The sequence below is a fragment of the Sapajus apella genome, unplaced genomic scaffold (assembly GCF_009761245.1).
Source record: "Sapajus apella isolate SASKATOON/1434 unplaced genomic scaffold, GSC_monkey_1.0 scaffold184, whole genome shotgun sequence".
Lineage (NCBI taxonomy): Eukaryota > Metazoa > Chordata > Mammalia > Primates > Cebidae > Sapajus > Sapajus apella.
In genome coordinates this window covers 632,431-650,955 of record NW_022437124.1, presented here as the reverse complement: position 1 = coordinate 650,955, position 18,525 = coordinate 632,431, and the positions used below count along the sequence as shown (strand labels likewise).

The 18,525-nt window shown below is 38.1% G+C and overlaps 1 protein-coding gene across 3 annotated transcripts in view; it reads left to right on the top strand.

The window, feature by feature from the left end:
* The first annotated feature begins 15,751 nt into the window (after positions 1-15,751).
* The window catches only part of SLC17A4 (solute carrier family 17 member 4), a 27,957-nt gene continuing 25,183 nt past the window's right edge, over positions 15,752-18,525 (top strand). For all 3 annotated transcript variants that reach the window (XM_032268624.1, XM_032268622.1, XM_032268623.1), the window contains exon 1: positions 15,752-15,839. The gene's annotated coding sequence lies outside the window, so the exon portion shown is untranslated. The remainder of the gene's footprint in view (positions 15,840-18,525) is intronic.

Below are 18,525 nucleotides of genomic sequence, written 5' to 3'. Positions count from 1 at the left end.
GCTGCCCTTGGTAGGCAGGCAGGACTTTGGGTAAGTGGGCCTTGATTGGCTATTGGGGAAACAAAGCAAAGGCAATCTTATTGGCTGTTAAGAAGCAGGAAATACTCAGAACTAGCTGCTATTGGTAGGTGGGCAGGACCTTGGGTAAGTGGGCCTTGACTGGCTATTGGGGAAACAAAGTGAAGGCAATCTTATTGGCTGTTAAGAAGCAGGAAATACCTGGAGCTAGTTGTTATGTAGGCGGGCGGGACTTTGGGTAAGTGGGCTTGCTGGGGTTGTACAGGGCAGACTGCTACTGGGCAGGGTTTGATGGGGCTTCTTTAAAAAACTTTTCTGCATGGTTTTTTAACAGCGGGCTGGGGGTTAAATGCATAATTTAGTGCTGAATGTGGGTTTGGGTCTGGTATGCGGAGGCGGGTGTGGGGAAGCTATGCTGCGAGGCTAGATAAAGAGCTTGGGTGATGACGTAGTTATCAGGCATGGAGAGAGATGGATGTGTCCGTTTAACCCTCTGTGAGGCAGCCGGTCTTACAGTTACACAAATCTACACATGATAAAATTACATGGAACTATTCACACATTGTATCAATGTCACATGCCTGGTTTTGATATTGTGCTATAGTAATTAAAATATGGTCATCAGGATAAAATTAATGAAGGATATAGGGCACCTCTGTATACCAGCCTTGCTACTTCCTGTGAATCTATAATTATTTCAAAGCAAAAAGTTAAAGCAAACCAGTCCCTTTTAGCTATGAGGTGACAGTATAACTCATATCTGTTAGTTACTATGTAAAAAAGCCAGAGCTGGAGAAATTTGGGATCAAATAACATTATACAAATAAATTAAAATTTTATGAAGAGAAATGTAAAGTCACAGGCTGGAGCAGGAACTGACTGACATAAGGGAAGACAATGATCCTAAACCTCAGTTACTTGAAAAACTAACATATGAGCCACATTGTCCAGACAATGCAAAAAACAAACAAACAACACACCTGGACGTTTATAACAAGGTATAACAATGTTAAGCATCTACAAAGTCATTTTTAAAAAAATTTTGGGTTTCTCAAATATTAGAAATTATTGATTAATATATATTATTTGTTGGATTAAAACAGTTATACTGAACTTCTAACTTCATTAGGAAAAGAATAAATAACCATGGGAATGGTTTAACATTACAAGAAAATACAAGTTGCAAAAAATTTAACCACCAAAGACTGGACTATATGGATGCAAGATACTGATGTTATTGATTAGCTCCTTTCACAAAAAAGTGAGTTTATTCTCAGATTTTTATAAAGATAATTCTGCAAATGAAATGGCTCAAAAAATGAATCTCAATTCTAACACATTTTTTTTTTTTTTTTTTTTTGATGGAGTTTCGCTCTCCTTACCCAGGCTGGAGTGCAATGGCGCGATCTCGGCTCACCGCAACCTCTGCCTCCTGGGTTCAGGCAATTCTCCTGCCTCAGCCTCCTGAGTAGCTGGGATTACAGGCACGCACCACCATGCCCAGCTAATGTTTTGTATTTTTAGTAGAGACGGGGTTTCACCGTGTTGACCAGGATGGTCTCGATCTCTTGACCTCGTGATCCACCCGCCTTGGCCTCCCAAAGTGCTGGGATTACAGGCTTGAGCCACCGCGCCTGGCCAATTCTAACACATTAAGAAAATATATAAGATATCTGCACTTCCATGTTAATTATAGCATTACTCACAATAGCTAAGATATGGAATAAACTTAAGTGTCCATCAGTGTATGACTGAATTTGAAAAATACACTATATATACACAGTGAAATACTGTTCAGCCTTAAAAAAGGAAATCCAGTCATTAGCAACAACATAGATGAACCAGGAGGATGTTAAGTGACATAAGACAGACATACAAAAATATCACGTTATCAGTCATATGTGGGAGTTAAAAAAGTTGATCTCATGGACATAGACAGTAAAATTATATTTACCAGCAACTGTGAAAAGTTGGTGTTGGAAATGGGTTTGTAACGTCAGGAAAAATCCACACCGAGACAATGGATGACTCAGCAAGGCTAGTTTACTTCCTGCGGGAAGGGTGCAACTCGCCAGGAGTCTTGCCATGAGAGCACACCTGAACAAAGGAGACAGGGACATTTATAACTTTCATAACCAGATGCAGTCACCCTACTACTGTGTCCAGCTTCCATTGGCCAGAATGGGACCTCATATTCTATGCTTGACCCGATTGGCTAAAAAGTTGGAAATTTTCTAAAACTTGGAAATTTTCTGAACAAGTAAAGGCAGAAGAGAATAAAGGAAAAGAGGAAATAACTTGAGGAATGCTTAGAGAAACAAAAACATTTCCAAATAAGGAAGGAGAATAAGCTATGACCTAAGACTTGCCTGGGCTTGTCCAGGCATGTCAGGGCAAATATCTAGGTTAAAGTGTAAGAACTAAGAAAACGGGATGCACTTATTGATTTATTATGATTAACAGCTACTTAAAGATTATTGGCAAAAGCTTTAAAGTAAATTAACCTTTGAAGAAACTGTTATTTATTCATAATGAACTAAGAGGAAAGCTTTGAAAAGGAACCTTTTATTTATTTTCCTTTCCGACATTGGGGAGGTGGGGGGGAATGAAGTGAGATTGGTTAATGGATAGAAAATAGAAGGAATAAGTTCTAGTGTTTGATAGCACAGTAGGGTGACTACAGTTAACAATCACTTATTATATACTTCAAAATAGCTAGAAGATTTGTAATGTTCCCAACACAGAGAAATGATAAACATTTGAGGTGATGGATATCCTAATTACCCTGATTTGATCATTATGCATTGAATTCATGTATCAAAATATCCCATTGTTAAAGTATACAAAATATGGCTGGGCACTGTGGGTCACACATCCAGCACTTTAGGAGGCTGAGGCAGGTGGATAATCTAAGATCAGGAGTATGAGACCAGTCTGGCCAACATGGTGAAATCCTGCCTTTACTGAAAATAGAAAAACTAACTGGGTGTGGTGATGGGCACCTATAATCCTAGCTACTTGGGAGGCTGAGGCAGGAGAATCGCTTGAACCCACGAGGTGGAGGTTGCCATGAGTCCAGATCACACCACTGCACTCCATTCTGGGTGACAGAGCAAGACAGTCTCAACAACAAGAACAACAAAAGTACAAAAATACAAAATTTAAAAAATTAGCCCAGCATGGTTGTGCACTCCTGTAATCCTAGCTACTCTAGTGGCTGAGGCATGAGAATCCTTTGAACCTGGGAGGGAGAGGTTGCAGTGAATGGAGATCATGCCACAACAGAGTGAGACTCTGTTTCAACAACAACAAAAAAAGTATTCAAAATATCACATTGTTGAAGTATGCACTTGGCCAACAGACAAAATGGACTCCCTGTAACAAACTGAGGCTCTTAAACCTCAAACAGAACCAAAGGGCCATAGCTGGGTGAGGGAGTGTTCAAGTACTCTGTGTTCTCAGAAAACTGTTATAAAATTGTTACAAACCTCCTTTTCTATAATCAGGCCAAACCAGTCATTGTTGGTGCCGAGATAAAACTATAGCCATAGCCTCTCTGAAACCACTCCCAAGGGTGAAAGCATCATGACAGACTTCTTGGCTTGGAAGCCAAACAATCAGTGTTCAGCTCTCGTAGCCAATCAGAGTTCAGCTGTATCAGGGCTTGACTGTATTGACTAAACAAAACTCAGTTACATTGACCAATCAGAACTAAGTGAAGATTTAAATTCTTTATTTGCATGAGTAGGCCTGACTAGGAACCTGGGCAGGAAACTTTTGTTATGAAATCTAAACCTACTGGGACATGGTGATTCATGCCTATAATCCCATCACTTAGGGAGGTCAAGGAGGGAGGATGGCTTTAGACCAGGAGTTGAGGACCAGCCTGCTGAACATACTGAAATGCTGTTTAAAAAAAAAAATAGCTCGGTGTGGTGGCATGTGACTGTAATCCTAGTTACCTGGGAGGCCAAGGCTGAAAGAGAAATAGGCTCACTCGTACAGCTGCTGGTGGAAGTGTACAATGATATAACACATATGGTAGGAAATTAGCTAAGTATGGTGGCACACACCTGTAGTCCTAGATACTCAAGAGGCTGAGGTGGCAGAATTCCTTGAGCCCAGGAGTTCAAGGCTTCAGTTAGCTGTGATCCTGCCACTGCACTGGGCAACAGAGGGAAACCCCATTTCTCAAAAAATAATAAAATAAAAACATAAAGTATACATTTTGTGGGGAATTTAGTAAAACCTAACAAAATAATGTATGTCTTAACCATGGACTTAGGAATTCTAATAATCTACCTTGAAAATCCACCTATATGAAACAAAAAAGATGTTTAAGGTTGTACATGCAAATTATTTCTAATATAAAAAACTGGAAATAATGTTAAGGTCTATCCACAGGGGAAAGGTTGAGTAATGTCTAGAACAGACTCACAGCAGAACACCTGGGAAGCCATGAAAATGAATGAGAATCATCTTCATGTGTTGCTACAGAAGTCTCCATGATATATTTGAAGTTTTTTTAAAAAAAGATGAAAAAGCTGTATTTTTTTTAAGTACTACTTTTTTGTAAAGAGGAGGAACAATTTAAACCATGTTAATGATTTAGAGATTCAAGAAATAAAATTAAATCACAAGGAAAATAAGCAAACTCTGACACTGAAAGCAAACTGAAATGAATAAAACAAATTGTATTTTGTATTGATAACATGATTACACAGAGAATAGATTATTTCCGACAACTTTTGAATACAGTTCTCTGATGATACATTATTTATGAGATGCCTTCTATTTCTTCCAGAAACTTAAAAAAAAAAAAAAGTTCTAGGTTTTGTAAACCAATTCAAAGCATAGAAAAATTGCATCTTCTATGTAATTCTATGAGCTAGTGTTACCATGAAATCAAAACTAGATGAAGGAAACGCAAGACAACCTGAAGTTAATCTCAACCACCAGAGTAGATGCACAAGTCCTAAACAGAATAACATAAAATTAAATTAGGTAGTTTATTAAGAAAAATATATATTGTGAAAGTACTTGGTTTATGCTTGCAATGCCAGTATACTTAAGGTCTTAAATGTCATCCACGTTAAACAAGTGCTACTGAGCACGCACATGTGACAACTACCGCTCCTGGCCTGAGAAAATTAGGTAGTGTTTCAAGGAGTTTATGTGTAATAAAATGGACAAAAAACCCAGATACTTTCAGAAAATCATAAGTGTGAAAGAAAGCTGTTGCTATAGCAGATATATATACAAAAGTTCATGAGAACTACTGGGTTGAGCGTATGGTTCTGACTGGAGGGAGAAGAGGGTGAGAAAAGATTCCCAAGGAGAAGAATGTTTTGAGTCAGATATGGAAAAGGGTGTCACTAAGTGCCATGCAGAAAAAAGGGCAAGGTCCATTCAGGAAGATAGAAGAGAGTCATCAAATGCACTAAGGCGTGGCCAGCCATGGCTTCTTTGAGTAATACAGACTAATCTATTATGACCAGAGAACATGGACATACAGTGGGGAGATATGACTGGATGGCAGCTTGAGGTCAGTTGACACAAACCTCTGTGTGGCATGCCAAGGAGATTGGAACCTCTGATTAAAGTAGACATCCAGGGCTTCTGAGTACAGGAGTGAAGTGGTCAGAAGTGTGAGTAATCAAGAAACTGGTGGCATCAATGTGGATGGATTGTAATGGGGAAGTGGGGAAGCAAAAGGAAACACACCAATCCAGTTTGCTTGAGACAGAAATTTGGGATTCTCTTAAGTTGTCACTTAAGAGGCTTAATCTTAATCTCTATAAGCAGTCACCAATGTAGACTTACAAACGAGGACCAAGTGTTAAAATTGCAGGAATTTTGCAAGCTGATTGTTAAACACCACCATTATTAAAAATTAAATTATATGAAATTACAATTAAGTTAAAGTTAGAAAGGCGAAAATACAGTATATTTTACTATTTGCTCTCCATGCTCTTGAGGTTATTTGTGTCAATTCTATTTGAATGGTAGAAATGCTATTTAATGGTATGCTATTGTGCATCTCTTTCCAGCTCTGCATTCACCAACGTGTGGGTAGTTGGAAATCAGCCTGGTGGACATTCTCACATCATGAAATCAACAAACACTATAAACTAGGACTTTATTGTTGATTATCTTGATGTAAGAAAATCTTCAAGAAAATGTTAATAATATAGATTAAACTTAAAAGTGTGACATATCTGTAACTATTACATTCTGAATAGCCCCAAATATTAAGGAAATATTATTTCAGTATTCAAAAATTATTAGCCAATTCAGCAAGTAGCTGCACATGCCACTGACATCTCAGCAAAGTTTTGACATACTTTCATTTTCCTTCAATTTTTTTTTTGAAACATGAAATAAAAGAACATAACCAACATTTATGTCAGGACTACACCCATTAGTTAATGTGTGAGTGACTTCTGTGATCAAACAGATAGTAATCAAGCAGTTTTCATTCTGATTTTGTGACACTATTGTTGGCAATAAAATATAAAAATGGATAAAATTTATAAGAAATAGTAATTCTTCTAAAGTTACAGGACTAAATTGAAAATCAAGAAAGCAGTTTAGCTTAAAATTTATTTCTCAAATTATATACAGAAATTTTAACAGACGTTTTTACATTAGCCTGCAAGTGGTTCCATGGATTTTATTAACATATATATGTATGGATATAGATGTGTAAATGTTTTGTGTGTGTATATATGTATATTCACTTTTCTCTTAGAGACAGTTGTGAAAAATGTACCGGCACATAACTATCTACAAACTATACATTTGAGAAAGGCCTCCAGATAAAATACATGTACAGAGGACAATGAGAGAGAAAGAAATACTTGCAATATATTAACATTTACTTGGTCTTTGGTCCAAAATTCAAACATGTTTCCTGATGAGAGTAAGGCCAGATCATGGCAAGAACACCTTTTCCCTTCACTAAAAAAGATAGAGAAAAAGTAAAACTTGCTCAATCTTTGTGCTACAGACTTTCCTAAGTTGGAGGCCTTTTCTTAGGCTTCAGGTCTGTCTATTTCAGACTTGCAGAATAATGAAACATCAAAGTAACAAAAACAGATGATCTGGCCTCTTTCTAGATAGGACTAATCCATTATTCACAATACTCTGATATTGTGGCTGAAAGGTCTGAGGGACCAAAACCATGAGGGCATCGTCAGGGCGTTTATTAGTTGTCTCTTTAGAGCTTCTCCCTTATATGAAAAATTGGTTCCATCATATTTCATCTGTAAAGTTCAGCCAACAAATCCTCATAGGCTTTCTAGAAAAAGTACTATTGCACAAGATTGCTTCAGAAGTCTTTAAAGATATACTTGGAAGTAAATTCACTTATTTGACTTAAAAGACAGAGAGAATAGCTCATGAGCAGATTTTAACAATCCTAACAATAGCATTAGCTGTTATCAGTCTAGTGAACTTAAGTGTTTACTGTAGCTTCAAATAATAAATTCAACAAAAATGAATCAAAAATGAATGAATTCAACAAAAATACATATAAGACATGATGCAAACAACAAAATATGTCTTATCTATATTAACTGTTATCAGATTAACTGTATGATTCATAAATAGCATATATATATGGAAAGCATATAAATATGGAAACCATAGTTAATCACAGCTCTTATTTTTAAAACTTAGTTGCTCTGAAAAATCTTTGGTTTTGATGATCCTTAAACAGCTTATTTTCAGGTGGAATCTTTGATGACTGCCTCATGGAGCTCCTCTTCAGAGTGCATGGATGTCCATGATTCCAGTATAACAACATTTATAAAGGTAATTAACCAAGTAAGTCAATAGAGATAAAATATTACATTCCTGACAATAGCTGCTAAAATGCATTACAAATGCTAGATTTGGGTGAAAACTCTTAATAAACTGGGAATAATGGGATAAATTCTAAAAACTGTTGAATGGATACATCCCAAAAGAAGGCCCAGCATCCTAAGTTCAGTAGTAAGATAGTTTTATTGCCATTAGAATCAGAAACCTGCAAAAAAAAAATCAAATTTTTATCACCACCATATGCCTTGTGGTGGAATAATAGACAAATATCAACAAGGGTTGAGCTGAGTAACCAGTAAAAAACAGTATGGCAGAATTGATAGTATGCCATTTGGGAGGTTAGGTTATAAGACGTAATGCAACTTCTTTTAGTCACAAAATAGGAAGCAGAGCCAACAAAGCAACTGACAGCTATAGACTGACAATAAAAAGAGATACTTTATCATCACAACTCTTATTTTACAAGTTCACAGTATGCTAAAAAGTATCTTTGATTGTAATGACAGGGGCCTCTCCAAGCAGTTCACCAAGAATATCACAAACAGAGAAACTTAAGATGTTTGAGGCTGCAGAGAGGATGCCAATATCAAAGTGAGTCTACTTTGGCACCTCCTACAGGTAGCAGAGCAACCAACCCAGTGTACTTCTGCAGCAACATTGCCATTCTTTTGGGTTAGGGCATTCAGGGAGCTATTCTAGGGTAAAGGAGCAAAGCGCAATTGTTGTGGCATTCTGATAACAACACAGTTCCTGAACAAGAAGAATAAATATGTAGATCATGGTAGATCCATGGGGAAATCTTATTTTAGGGCTTCCATTTCAACAATTTAAGAGTAGACTTAAATGCTGGTTGGATTAGAAACAATGAAAGGAAGTATGTAAACTTGCAGCCTCCAGCTCAACTGTCTGGTTGGAAAGTCTGACTCTAGGATATTAGTAAATCAGACAGCAAGTAACAGTACACCTCCAAAGCTGCACAAATTCTTCCAGTATCTTCCAGCCAGAAATATTCTTCCAAGAAACCCACTGTTACGGACAGAATGTTTGAGTCTCCCTCAAATTAATATGTTAAAATCCTAACCCCTAATGTGATGAGATTAGGAGGTGATTAGGTCATGAGGCTGGATTGCTCATGAATGGGAATAGTGCCCTTAGAAGAAGAGATATGAAGGCATGTTTTCTCTGTTCTTCACCACTGGAGGATACAACTTTCTGCAGTTGGAGAAGACAGATGTTTGCAAACCAGGAAGTGGGCCCTCATCAGATACTGAGTCTGGTGCTATTTTGAGCTTCTCGGACTTCAGAATTGTGAGAAATACATTTCTGCTGTTTAAGCCACCCAGTCTATGGTATTCTGTTATAGCAGCCCAAATTGACTAACATGCCAAGGATATATTGACATTTGGAAATCTATAATCTGGAATTTATAATTCCAAGCCAAAAGATTCAAAAAAGTGAATTCAAAAAATTCAAAATTTGCTAGATGGGCATATGTGTATATTTGTTACTTATTTTAAAATGCTTAGTAAAACAAGAATAACATTATTCTTAATATATGGCCAAATATCCCTTAACCTAAACCCCAATGTCTTGTTTGATGGTGAAATGTCAGTACCATGTCCATGACAGTCAGGAACACAAAAGGTCTCAGATTGGTGTTACTGAAGAGGGGCAAACACAAAATCTCTCTGGAGAAACAATCTCTCAATCCATGGCAGGGATAGCTGAAATAAAACTCATTAAATATGAGCTCACAATCTGAAACTACACAATACATCTGAAACAATCTCATGTGAGCAAGAGTCAGGAGAACATAACATGATTGGACATCTTTCCCCAGATTTTCAGATAATAGAATATGGTAAGAAATTATAGAAACTAGGAAAATAGATACATAAAACACCAATAAACTATTTATAGGGCCTAGACAGAAAAGGGGAAAAACGGGAGGGGACAAATAAAATCTAAAAAAATGGAGTCATTGAAAATAAAACTCAATACAAGTGAGTTTACTACCAAATTAGACACTGCTTAGTTCTTGAACTTTATACACGTAATGGCTTAAACAAATAGAATTTTATTTTTCCAATTTATAGGCAGTTCAGAACTGGTATACCAGTTCAATAAAGCCAGAAGGACCCAAGTTTTTTAAATTTTTCTACCTGATCCCATGGTAGAATATCGTTCAAAGATACTTGCTGCCTTCCTCACAGGGAGGATCATGCTTCTTGGCTGCATTAATGTCCATCTGGATCATGTGACTTACTTTGATCAATGTAATTCAACCAAAAATAACATGTTTCCAGACATAAGTTTTCCCACATATTCTCTCTTTGCTGTGCCATGAGACTGTCAGCAATGTTTCAGATGGAAGTGGCCCATACGCCTGGTATCGACATGAAGATGTTGTGGATCAGAGCTGCTGCTGGCTTGTGTTAAATATGTATCTTAAAGCAGGAAATAAAATTACATTGTATGCCACTAATGAAGTCTTCATCTCTTACCACAGCATAACTTTGCCTTTTATAACCAAAACAGAAATTAATGCAAGGCATAGCATAGGGTGTTGCCACAGACTAAAAACAAAATAAAACAAGGCACTGCCTTTTCTTGGGCATTGGCTTCAGGGACGGGATAGGAGCAAAAAAGAAACCATTATTAGAGTTTAGAAGGGCAGTAGTACTCAATTTTCACAGGTGAAACATTTAGAAAACTTTAGAAATTAATTTATAGGTAATTTCCCTATTGAGCTTATTATTTTTGGTGAAGTTCTTGGCATAATCAATGCAAATTGTGTGATTTACTATTGACTATATTTCACAAAGTATAATAAAACAAGATATAATCTCAAAAAGTAATTAGCTGGTTTGAAAATCAGAATGAAGGAAATTGAGAGAAACTAAAAACTCTAGACATACTGAGTTGAAAGACACTATTTCTCAGCTACAAACAGTTAAAGATAAAACTGAGAAATGATTTAAGTAAGAAAGTCCTTTTAAAGCTTGGCCTTGTGCAAGTATCAAATCAAGGTGGTAACCATCCATAAATTGTTAAACAAATACCTGAATGGACTAAGATAATGTTCTATAAATAACTTCAGTTGGCAAATGGCTCAAAATAATGATGCAAAGGTGATGGCTTTTCTATTGAAGGCTGATAGGCTCAAATTAACTCAAGTCAGAGAGAGAGAGAGAGAGAGAGAGAGAGAGAGAAATATCAAATCTCAAAAAGAGCAGTGGGTATAATTATTGGCACAAGTAAGCACTTACATAGGAAACTGGTTAAGATTTCAAGTGACATAATAGGACAGGACGACTAACCTGGATAAAGGAAGCTGTGACTCATCAAGTGTTATGCCACTTTGAGGGGAGGGGGTGAAAAGGAAGGACTGGCCAGAGCAGGGAGCCAAGACCCATAAAAAATAATATCCTGGGGTCATTACTCATGGTGTGCAGAGCCACAGATTAATTAGGGACTATCTCATGTGGGTAGATAGAAGGAAGACTATAATATCTACCCACATGATTTCAGATTTCTTGGAACTACAAACACTGTGTGGTTCTTTTATCTGCAATTATCTTTTCTGTGTCCTAGCATGACCCATTGGGTGTGCATAGGTGTGTAGGGGAAGCAGACACCTTGTCTTGTTAGTTCATGAGTTTCTGGAGCAAGAAAAGCCATATTCAACCTGATGAGATAATATCATAAAATTGTCACCATCAGGCCTGAAGCTGTAATTAAATGAGACTTAGAGTTGGCTTTTCATAGGATGGGAGTAAGTATATTTTGTGTGCAGAAAGGATAGTTAACTAAATAATTTTGAACTGAAGATTGGACAATGATGGCTTTACTGTTCAAAAATTTTCCCTGGCCCTCCCTTGGAAAGAATTATGTTCTTTTTTTTATTTTTAAAAATTTATTTATTATACTTTAAGCTCTGAGGTACAGGTGCAGAATGTGCAGGTTTGTTACATAGGTATACACGTGCCATGGTGGTTTGCTGCATCCATGGATGGGTTTGTTTGTTTTTTTCTTTTAAATCTATTTTAGTTAGTTGTAGATTGCGGATATTAACCCTTTGTCAGATGGGTAGATTGCAAAAATTATTTTCCATTCTGTTGGTTGCCGATTCACTCTAATGACTGTTTCTTTTGCTGTGCAGAAGCTGTGGACTTTGATTAGGTCTCATTTGTCTATTTTGGCTTTTGTTGCCAATGCTTTTGGTGTTTTAGTCTTGAAGTCCTTGCCTATGCCTATGTCCTGAATGGTTTTGCCTAGGTTTTCTTCTAGAGTTTTTATAGTGTTAGGTCTTAGGTTTAAGTCTTTAATCCATCTGGAGTTAATTTTAGTGTAAGGTGTCAGGAAGGGGTCCAGTTTCTACTTTCTGCACACTGCTAGCCAGTTTTCCCAACACCATTTATTAAACAGAGAATGGAATTAATTATATTTCTCTATCTTGGCTCTGTTGGGCTTGGCCATCTGACTTGCTCTGCCCAATGAAATAAGAGTGGAGGTCACACCTAGGCAAAATCTTTAAGAGCCAGCACTTGGCTCACCATGATTTCCCTTTTACTTCTTCCACAAGACCATCTGTGTTCCAAATAAAGCCTGATTTGTCAAACTGGGCCCTGAAGTGAGGAAAACATGGTGAGAAGATGTTGCCAAGACACGATGGTCATGAATTATGAACAGTACATAAAACTTTGTTTTTATAAGCAACTGAGATTTTTGGGTCATTTGTTATTGCAGTATAACTTAGCTTATCCTGACTGATACAGTCATCACTGGTTTCTTAATTTTCATCTTGACTGTTGTCTCATGAGCATCAGACACTTGCCACACCTCTAGATCTGATATCCACTCTTAAGCCAGGGAAAAAAAAAAAGAAAAAAAGATGAGACAGAGGTCTACTTCTTTTTATGCATCAGTGGCCAGAAATGTGTAGGCCCCATTTGTTTCAAGGAAGCCACAACAATGAAGTTTTTGTTTCTATATTCCTTATAGTAGATCCAAGCTAGGGCACAGAAATTTGGAAATGTAGTTTGAGTTGGCCAATTAATAGTGCCTGCCACATCTACTGCTGCTTCTCCCCACAGAGCATGTGCTGTTTATTGGCTATAATACAATCAAGCGATGCTTAGCGATGGGAATAAGTTCTGAGGAATGTGCCTTTCAGCAATTGTTGTGTGGATATCATAGAGCACACTTACACAGACCTAGATGGTACAGCCTGCTGTACACCTAGGTTACGTGGTCTAGCCTATTGTTCCTAGGCTACAAACCTGTACCACGTTACTGTACTGAATATGGCAAGCAATTAAAACAAAGCGATATTTGAGAATCTCAACATATCTAAACAGAAAAAGTACATTACTGGGTATATATCCAAAGGATTATAAATTGTTCTTCTATAAGGATACATGCACATGAATGTTCATTGCAGCACAGTTTACAATAGCAAAGACCTCGAACCAACCCAAATGCCCATCGATGATAGGCTGGACAGGGAAAATGTGGCACATATACACCATGGAATATTATGCAGCCATCAAAAACGATGAGTTCGTATCCTTTGTAGGGACACGGATGAACCTAGAAACCATCATTCTCAGCCAGCAAACTGACACAAGAGCAGAAAATCAAATACCACATGTTCTCACTCATAGGCGGGTGTTGAACAATGAGAATACATGGACACAGGGAGGGGAGCACTACATACTGGGGTCTATTGGGGGGAAATAGGGGAGGGACAGCAGGGGGTGGGGAGTTGGGGAGACATAGCATGGGGAAAAATGCCAGATATAGGTGAAGGGGAGGAAGGCAGCAAATCACACTGCCACGTATGTACCTATGCAACAATCTTGCATGTTCTTCACATGTACCCCAAAACCTAAAATGCAATAAAAAAAAGAAAAAGAAAAGAAAAAGATAAAAAAGTAATACGTCTAGGACACTTATCATAAATGGAGCTTGCAGAACTAGAAGTTACTCTGGGTGAGGCAGTGAGTGAATGTGAAGGCCCAGGACATGCCTGTACACTGCTGTAGACTTTGTAAACACTGCAGTTAAGCTACATTAAGTTTATAAAAAAATTTGTCTTTCTTCAATAATAAATTCTAGCTTACTATTTTATTGTTACTTTATAAACTTTCAAATATTTTTGAACTTGTTGACTCCTGTAATAACAAGTTGAAACACAAACACACTGTAGTGCTGTACAAAAATATTTTCTTTATACCCTTATTCTATAAGCTTTGATCTATTTTTAGTTTTTAAAATCAAAAAATATTATTAAAACTAGGACACAAATACACAAGTTAGCCAACACTGACACAAAATCAAGACCATATTAGAGGCTTCTTGGAAAATATATTTTCAAGTGTTTTACTTTTCTAATAACATTGACAAAACACTTGTAATCAACTTGGGGAGTTGGGTGTCACTGATGGGAGGAATTGCAAGTGTAAAGGCCTTGAACTTCTGGGAGAACGCAGAACTGGGTGGATTTAGTGAGGGAGTAGCAGGAGGGCAGAGGTCAGTAAGGTTGGCATGTCCAAGGTGATGTAGGGTATCGGAGCACCTTCAGGAAGGTCAGTTTTCTTTCCTTTGTCCTCAGTTCTCTGGGAAGGCTCTGGAAGACTTTTACACCAGTAAGTAACATGATCATATGTACATTTCCAACATTCTGCCCACTATGTGTAGATGGATTAAAAGAGAGAGAGTGGAAACAGCGGGGCCAGGTAAATAATCATTTTATTTACCCTGGTGATAGATGAATGTGATAAGAATGGAGGAAATACTAATAATGACAAGAGATGAAGGTGGAACTGATAGAACATGCTGTTGAGATGAATGTTGAGGGAAAGTATAGAATGAAGGCTGTTTTTGGCAAGATTAACAGGGTAATGGTGATGCCATTAACCAAGATGGGGATTCTTGGGGCTGGAGTAGGGTTGGAGGGAGATTCAGGAGTTCTGCTTTCAGTCATAAGACTGAGATACCTAATGGATATTCAAGGAGAGATGGAGGAAGCTGCAGCTCAGAGAAGAGGTCAGAATTGGGCATGTAAGGAAAGGGGACTCTTTGGGATCTCCTTGGGAGTGAGTTTAGATAGGGAGGAAGTTCAAGAACAGAGTCTTGGGCACACCAACATTAGACACCAGAGAAAAGATAAAGATTTGGCAAAGCATATTGAGAAGGAACAACCAATGAGACATGAGGAAAATCAGGTCTCAATGAATCAAATGAAACAAGGCATCAAGAAGGAACGAGTTATGGAATCTGTCAAGCACCGACAGATGAGGCCTGGGAAGTGGCCACTGGATTTGCTGGCAGAGAGGCCTGTGATGGCTTTGCTAAGAGCTGTCTTGTTGCTGATGGATTCATGAGAAAATTAGAGGTAGGGAAACAGAATGCGAATATGTATGAGTCTTCTCAAATGTTTTGCCACACAAGGGAGTAGTTAATTTTCGCAGAAAACTCAATGGCCTGTTTGCAAAAACTTACAATCAGAAAACCACAAAAATCACTCAAGTTAACCAAAATGTATTAAATCTCTCCTCTGTGGAAAGCTCAGTTCTATTAAACAGGAACATGGTAGAAAAGTGACTCAAAAGGGACAAAATGTACCCCATCTCCATGAAGATTATAGTAACTCTGAGAGGCTCCAGAAGAGGACAGTGCTATCAGTAAGGCTTGTGGGGTGTGGGGATCTTTATAAGAAGGGAAATTGATTCTGATTAAGGATGAAGGAAGACATAGGTGACCTCAGCTGACTTGAAGCATGAGGAAGATTTAATGAGCTTGGTTTGCTTATCAATCAAAGAATAAAATGTAAAGTTAAAAATTAAACCACTGAGCTAATAAAATCCTTCCAGCTGGTAACATAAGGGCTAAAGGTTTTGGGTAATCATTTATCTCCTGGAATTAGACAACTGCAAAGAGCTGAGAGAAATTTATTTGAAAAGAATGAGGATCCTGCATTCTTCCTCCCTCAGGTTCGTTGACTTTCTATCTTTTACCCTCAATATTCTGCTTTTCAGATGATGGGGATGGGTCATTTTCCCTTAGAGAGCAGCTTAATTTACTGTTTGGGGGCAGAGATTGTGGGAGTGGAGAAGAGAATGCCTGTGTCTTGAAATAATTCTGGTAAGTGAGAAAGGATGTTGCCTTAAGAGTCCAGGAACTACAGGGAATAAACTCAAGAGAATAAAATTTACTAAAAGTATAGCTGAACAGAAACAGACAGACAGACACACAGACTCACAGACAGACAGACAGACACACACACACACACACACACACACACACACGCAGAGAGAGACAGAGAGAGAGTGTGAGAGAGAGAGAGAGAGAGAAACTAAATGATCTATTTGGACTGTTTTTGTGAAATACATTAATTTTTTAAAACATTGATCAAATCTACAATGAGACAGTAAGTGCCAATACTGAATTCTCACAGAGGAAGATTTTCATCAGGCCTAAAAAATTAATCAAAAACAAACTGTTCTGTTTTGGTTCCAATGAATTTATGGGAAAGCAAAATAAATGAAATTTCATATGGCTTTGGGAAATAGTTAATGGTGAAGAGTTTAGGGCAGAGGACTTTATTTGTGAGCTGTGAATAAGAGCCATGGGCTGCTTCTCGTAAGGAGGAAAAATATTCAGTGCTGAGACCACATACGATGACACTTGAGATATTAATAGCTCTGCACAGCACCTTAAGGAAAAGTCTCATTCTACAGTAAACTGATGATACCAGAATCCAAAAAGAACAGACACAAGCAGTCTTAGCAAGAAAAAACTGATGAGAGACTGTTATAAGAATGGCTGACCCAACTTCTTTGCTGGTTTTTCCTCATTTACCTGGTTTCAAAATAAATAGATAAGGCTGATGACTTCCGGGTTTTTATTTCTACCAAGGCACTTCTGTTCTTAGCAATAGATCCACACGCACAAAACCTACCTGGCAATCTTCCCTTCTGGGTCTAACAGGAATCTCAACCCCATCTGTCCAAAATAAAGTTCTTGCTTTTCCTCTGAAACTTGCCTTTCCTGCTCATTTCCCCAGCTTCTTTGAGTGCAACACCATTTACTTATTTGCTCAAGCCATGAGTCTAGAAGTCTCTGATGTTTCTCCCTTTTCTCTCCTCCCCCATCCACCTCATTAGCAAGTCTTAGTAGCTTATCTGTAAAACAGGTCCTGAATGTGGTCTTTTTCACCACAGCCAGCCTAGCCCATCCACCATCTACACGTGCACAGGTGAAGAAACAGCTTCTTGTTGAGTCTCTTAGTTCTCAATATTGTCCTTTATAGCCCATGTGCCACACAGTGGCCACAGTAAATCCAGTCTCCTTATCAGGCCTCTGGCCCCTGGCCACCCCTTTGATCTCATCTCCTACCAACCACCTCCTTGTTCACTCTGCACTGCCATGTTGGACTACCTTCTGCCTCGAAAAATGTGACAAACTTGCTGGTTCCTTTGCCCAGCACTGCCTCCTTCTCAGTGTTCCCATTTCAGCTCAGATATAACCATTTCTCACAATCACATGAGGTAAAGTGGTTAGGCTCAGCAGAGTGCTTGCCCTCCTCTCCTGATGCTAGTGACCTAGTTGCTGTCAATGCTACTCTTTTGTTTTTCTCATACCATGTGGCATTCCTACTTCTTCCTTTTCCTATGTGCCCCTCCTGGGATGTAACTTTCTCGCGGGTGTGCCGTCTGTGCCTGCATCCCTTGCCCCACAACACGTGCTGTCCTCCCTTCACCCTCAGCTGGCTGTTCCCACTGCTCTCATTAACGCCAGCAAAGACCATCATCGCCCGTTACTGAAAAAACTGGCAATTGATTTTGGACTATAATAAGTACAAGGAGAGGACAATTTAATGAGTACTAGGTCCTTCAGTAATGCAAGAGAAGGAGCTATGAAGCCACAAAATTGCATTCACTGATTCAATAAATGTTTCCTGAATCAATGAATGAACTGGTGGCCAGTGAACTCTTAGGCATTGAAATGCTAGAAGAGTATGGGTATAGGCTGTGGGAAAACATATTCCCTGAAAGCTATGTCTTTAGTTCTTATGACTGATATTATTTTTTCATTCAACTCATTGCCCTGAGGTGTGAACAGAAATGATAAGCAAATTATTTTTCCAGTAGACTATTCAGTCCCCTCATTTTACCAAGTTTATTTTCAGAGTTACCAAAATCATTCCATTTGCCAGTGAGAATTTGTTTGGATTTCCGTTTAATTTTGAGTGTGTTTTTGAATTCCAGTGCAGACTAGAGGGCTCCATGATCTAAGATCTGTGGTGTTGAATGACATCATTGAGGCATCTTTGTCAGTTGCTCACTTACCAACTTTAGTGGTGACATTATGTAACATTTCCACTTATCTTTAAACACAATCAGCTCTGCTTTCTTTTATATTAATAGGAATAGTACTTCACAGAGAGCAAGTGGAAAATGATTTCATTTCACTGGCACCTACTGCTTATCCCTTTATATCTTATCCCTTTACATCTGCTTGGTGCTGTAACTTCTCTGATCATTTTCAGATAGTAACAGGTTTACTGCTGATTTGTAGCCTCCAAATAATCTCATTTTGTAATTAATAGGTCCAGTCCAATGAAAACCAGAGCATTCCAAACTTGATCTAAAAGTAAATGGTCTCCCCTTGCCCCTG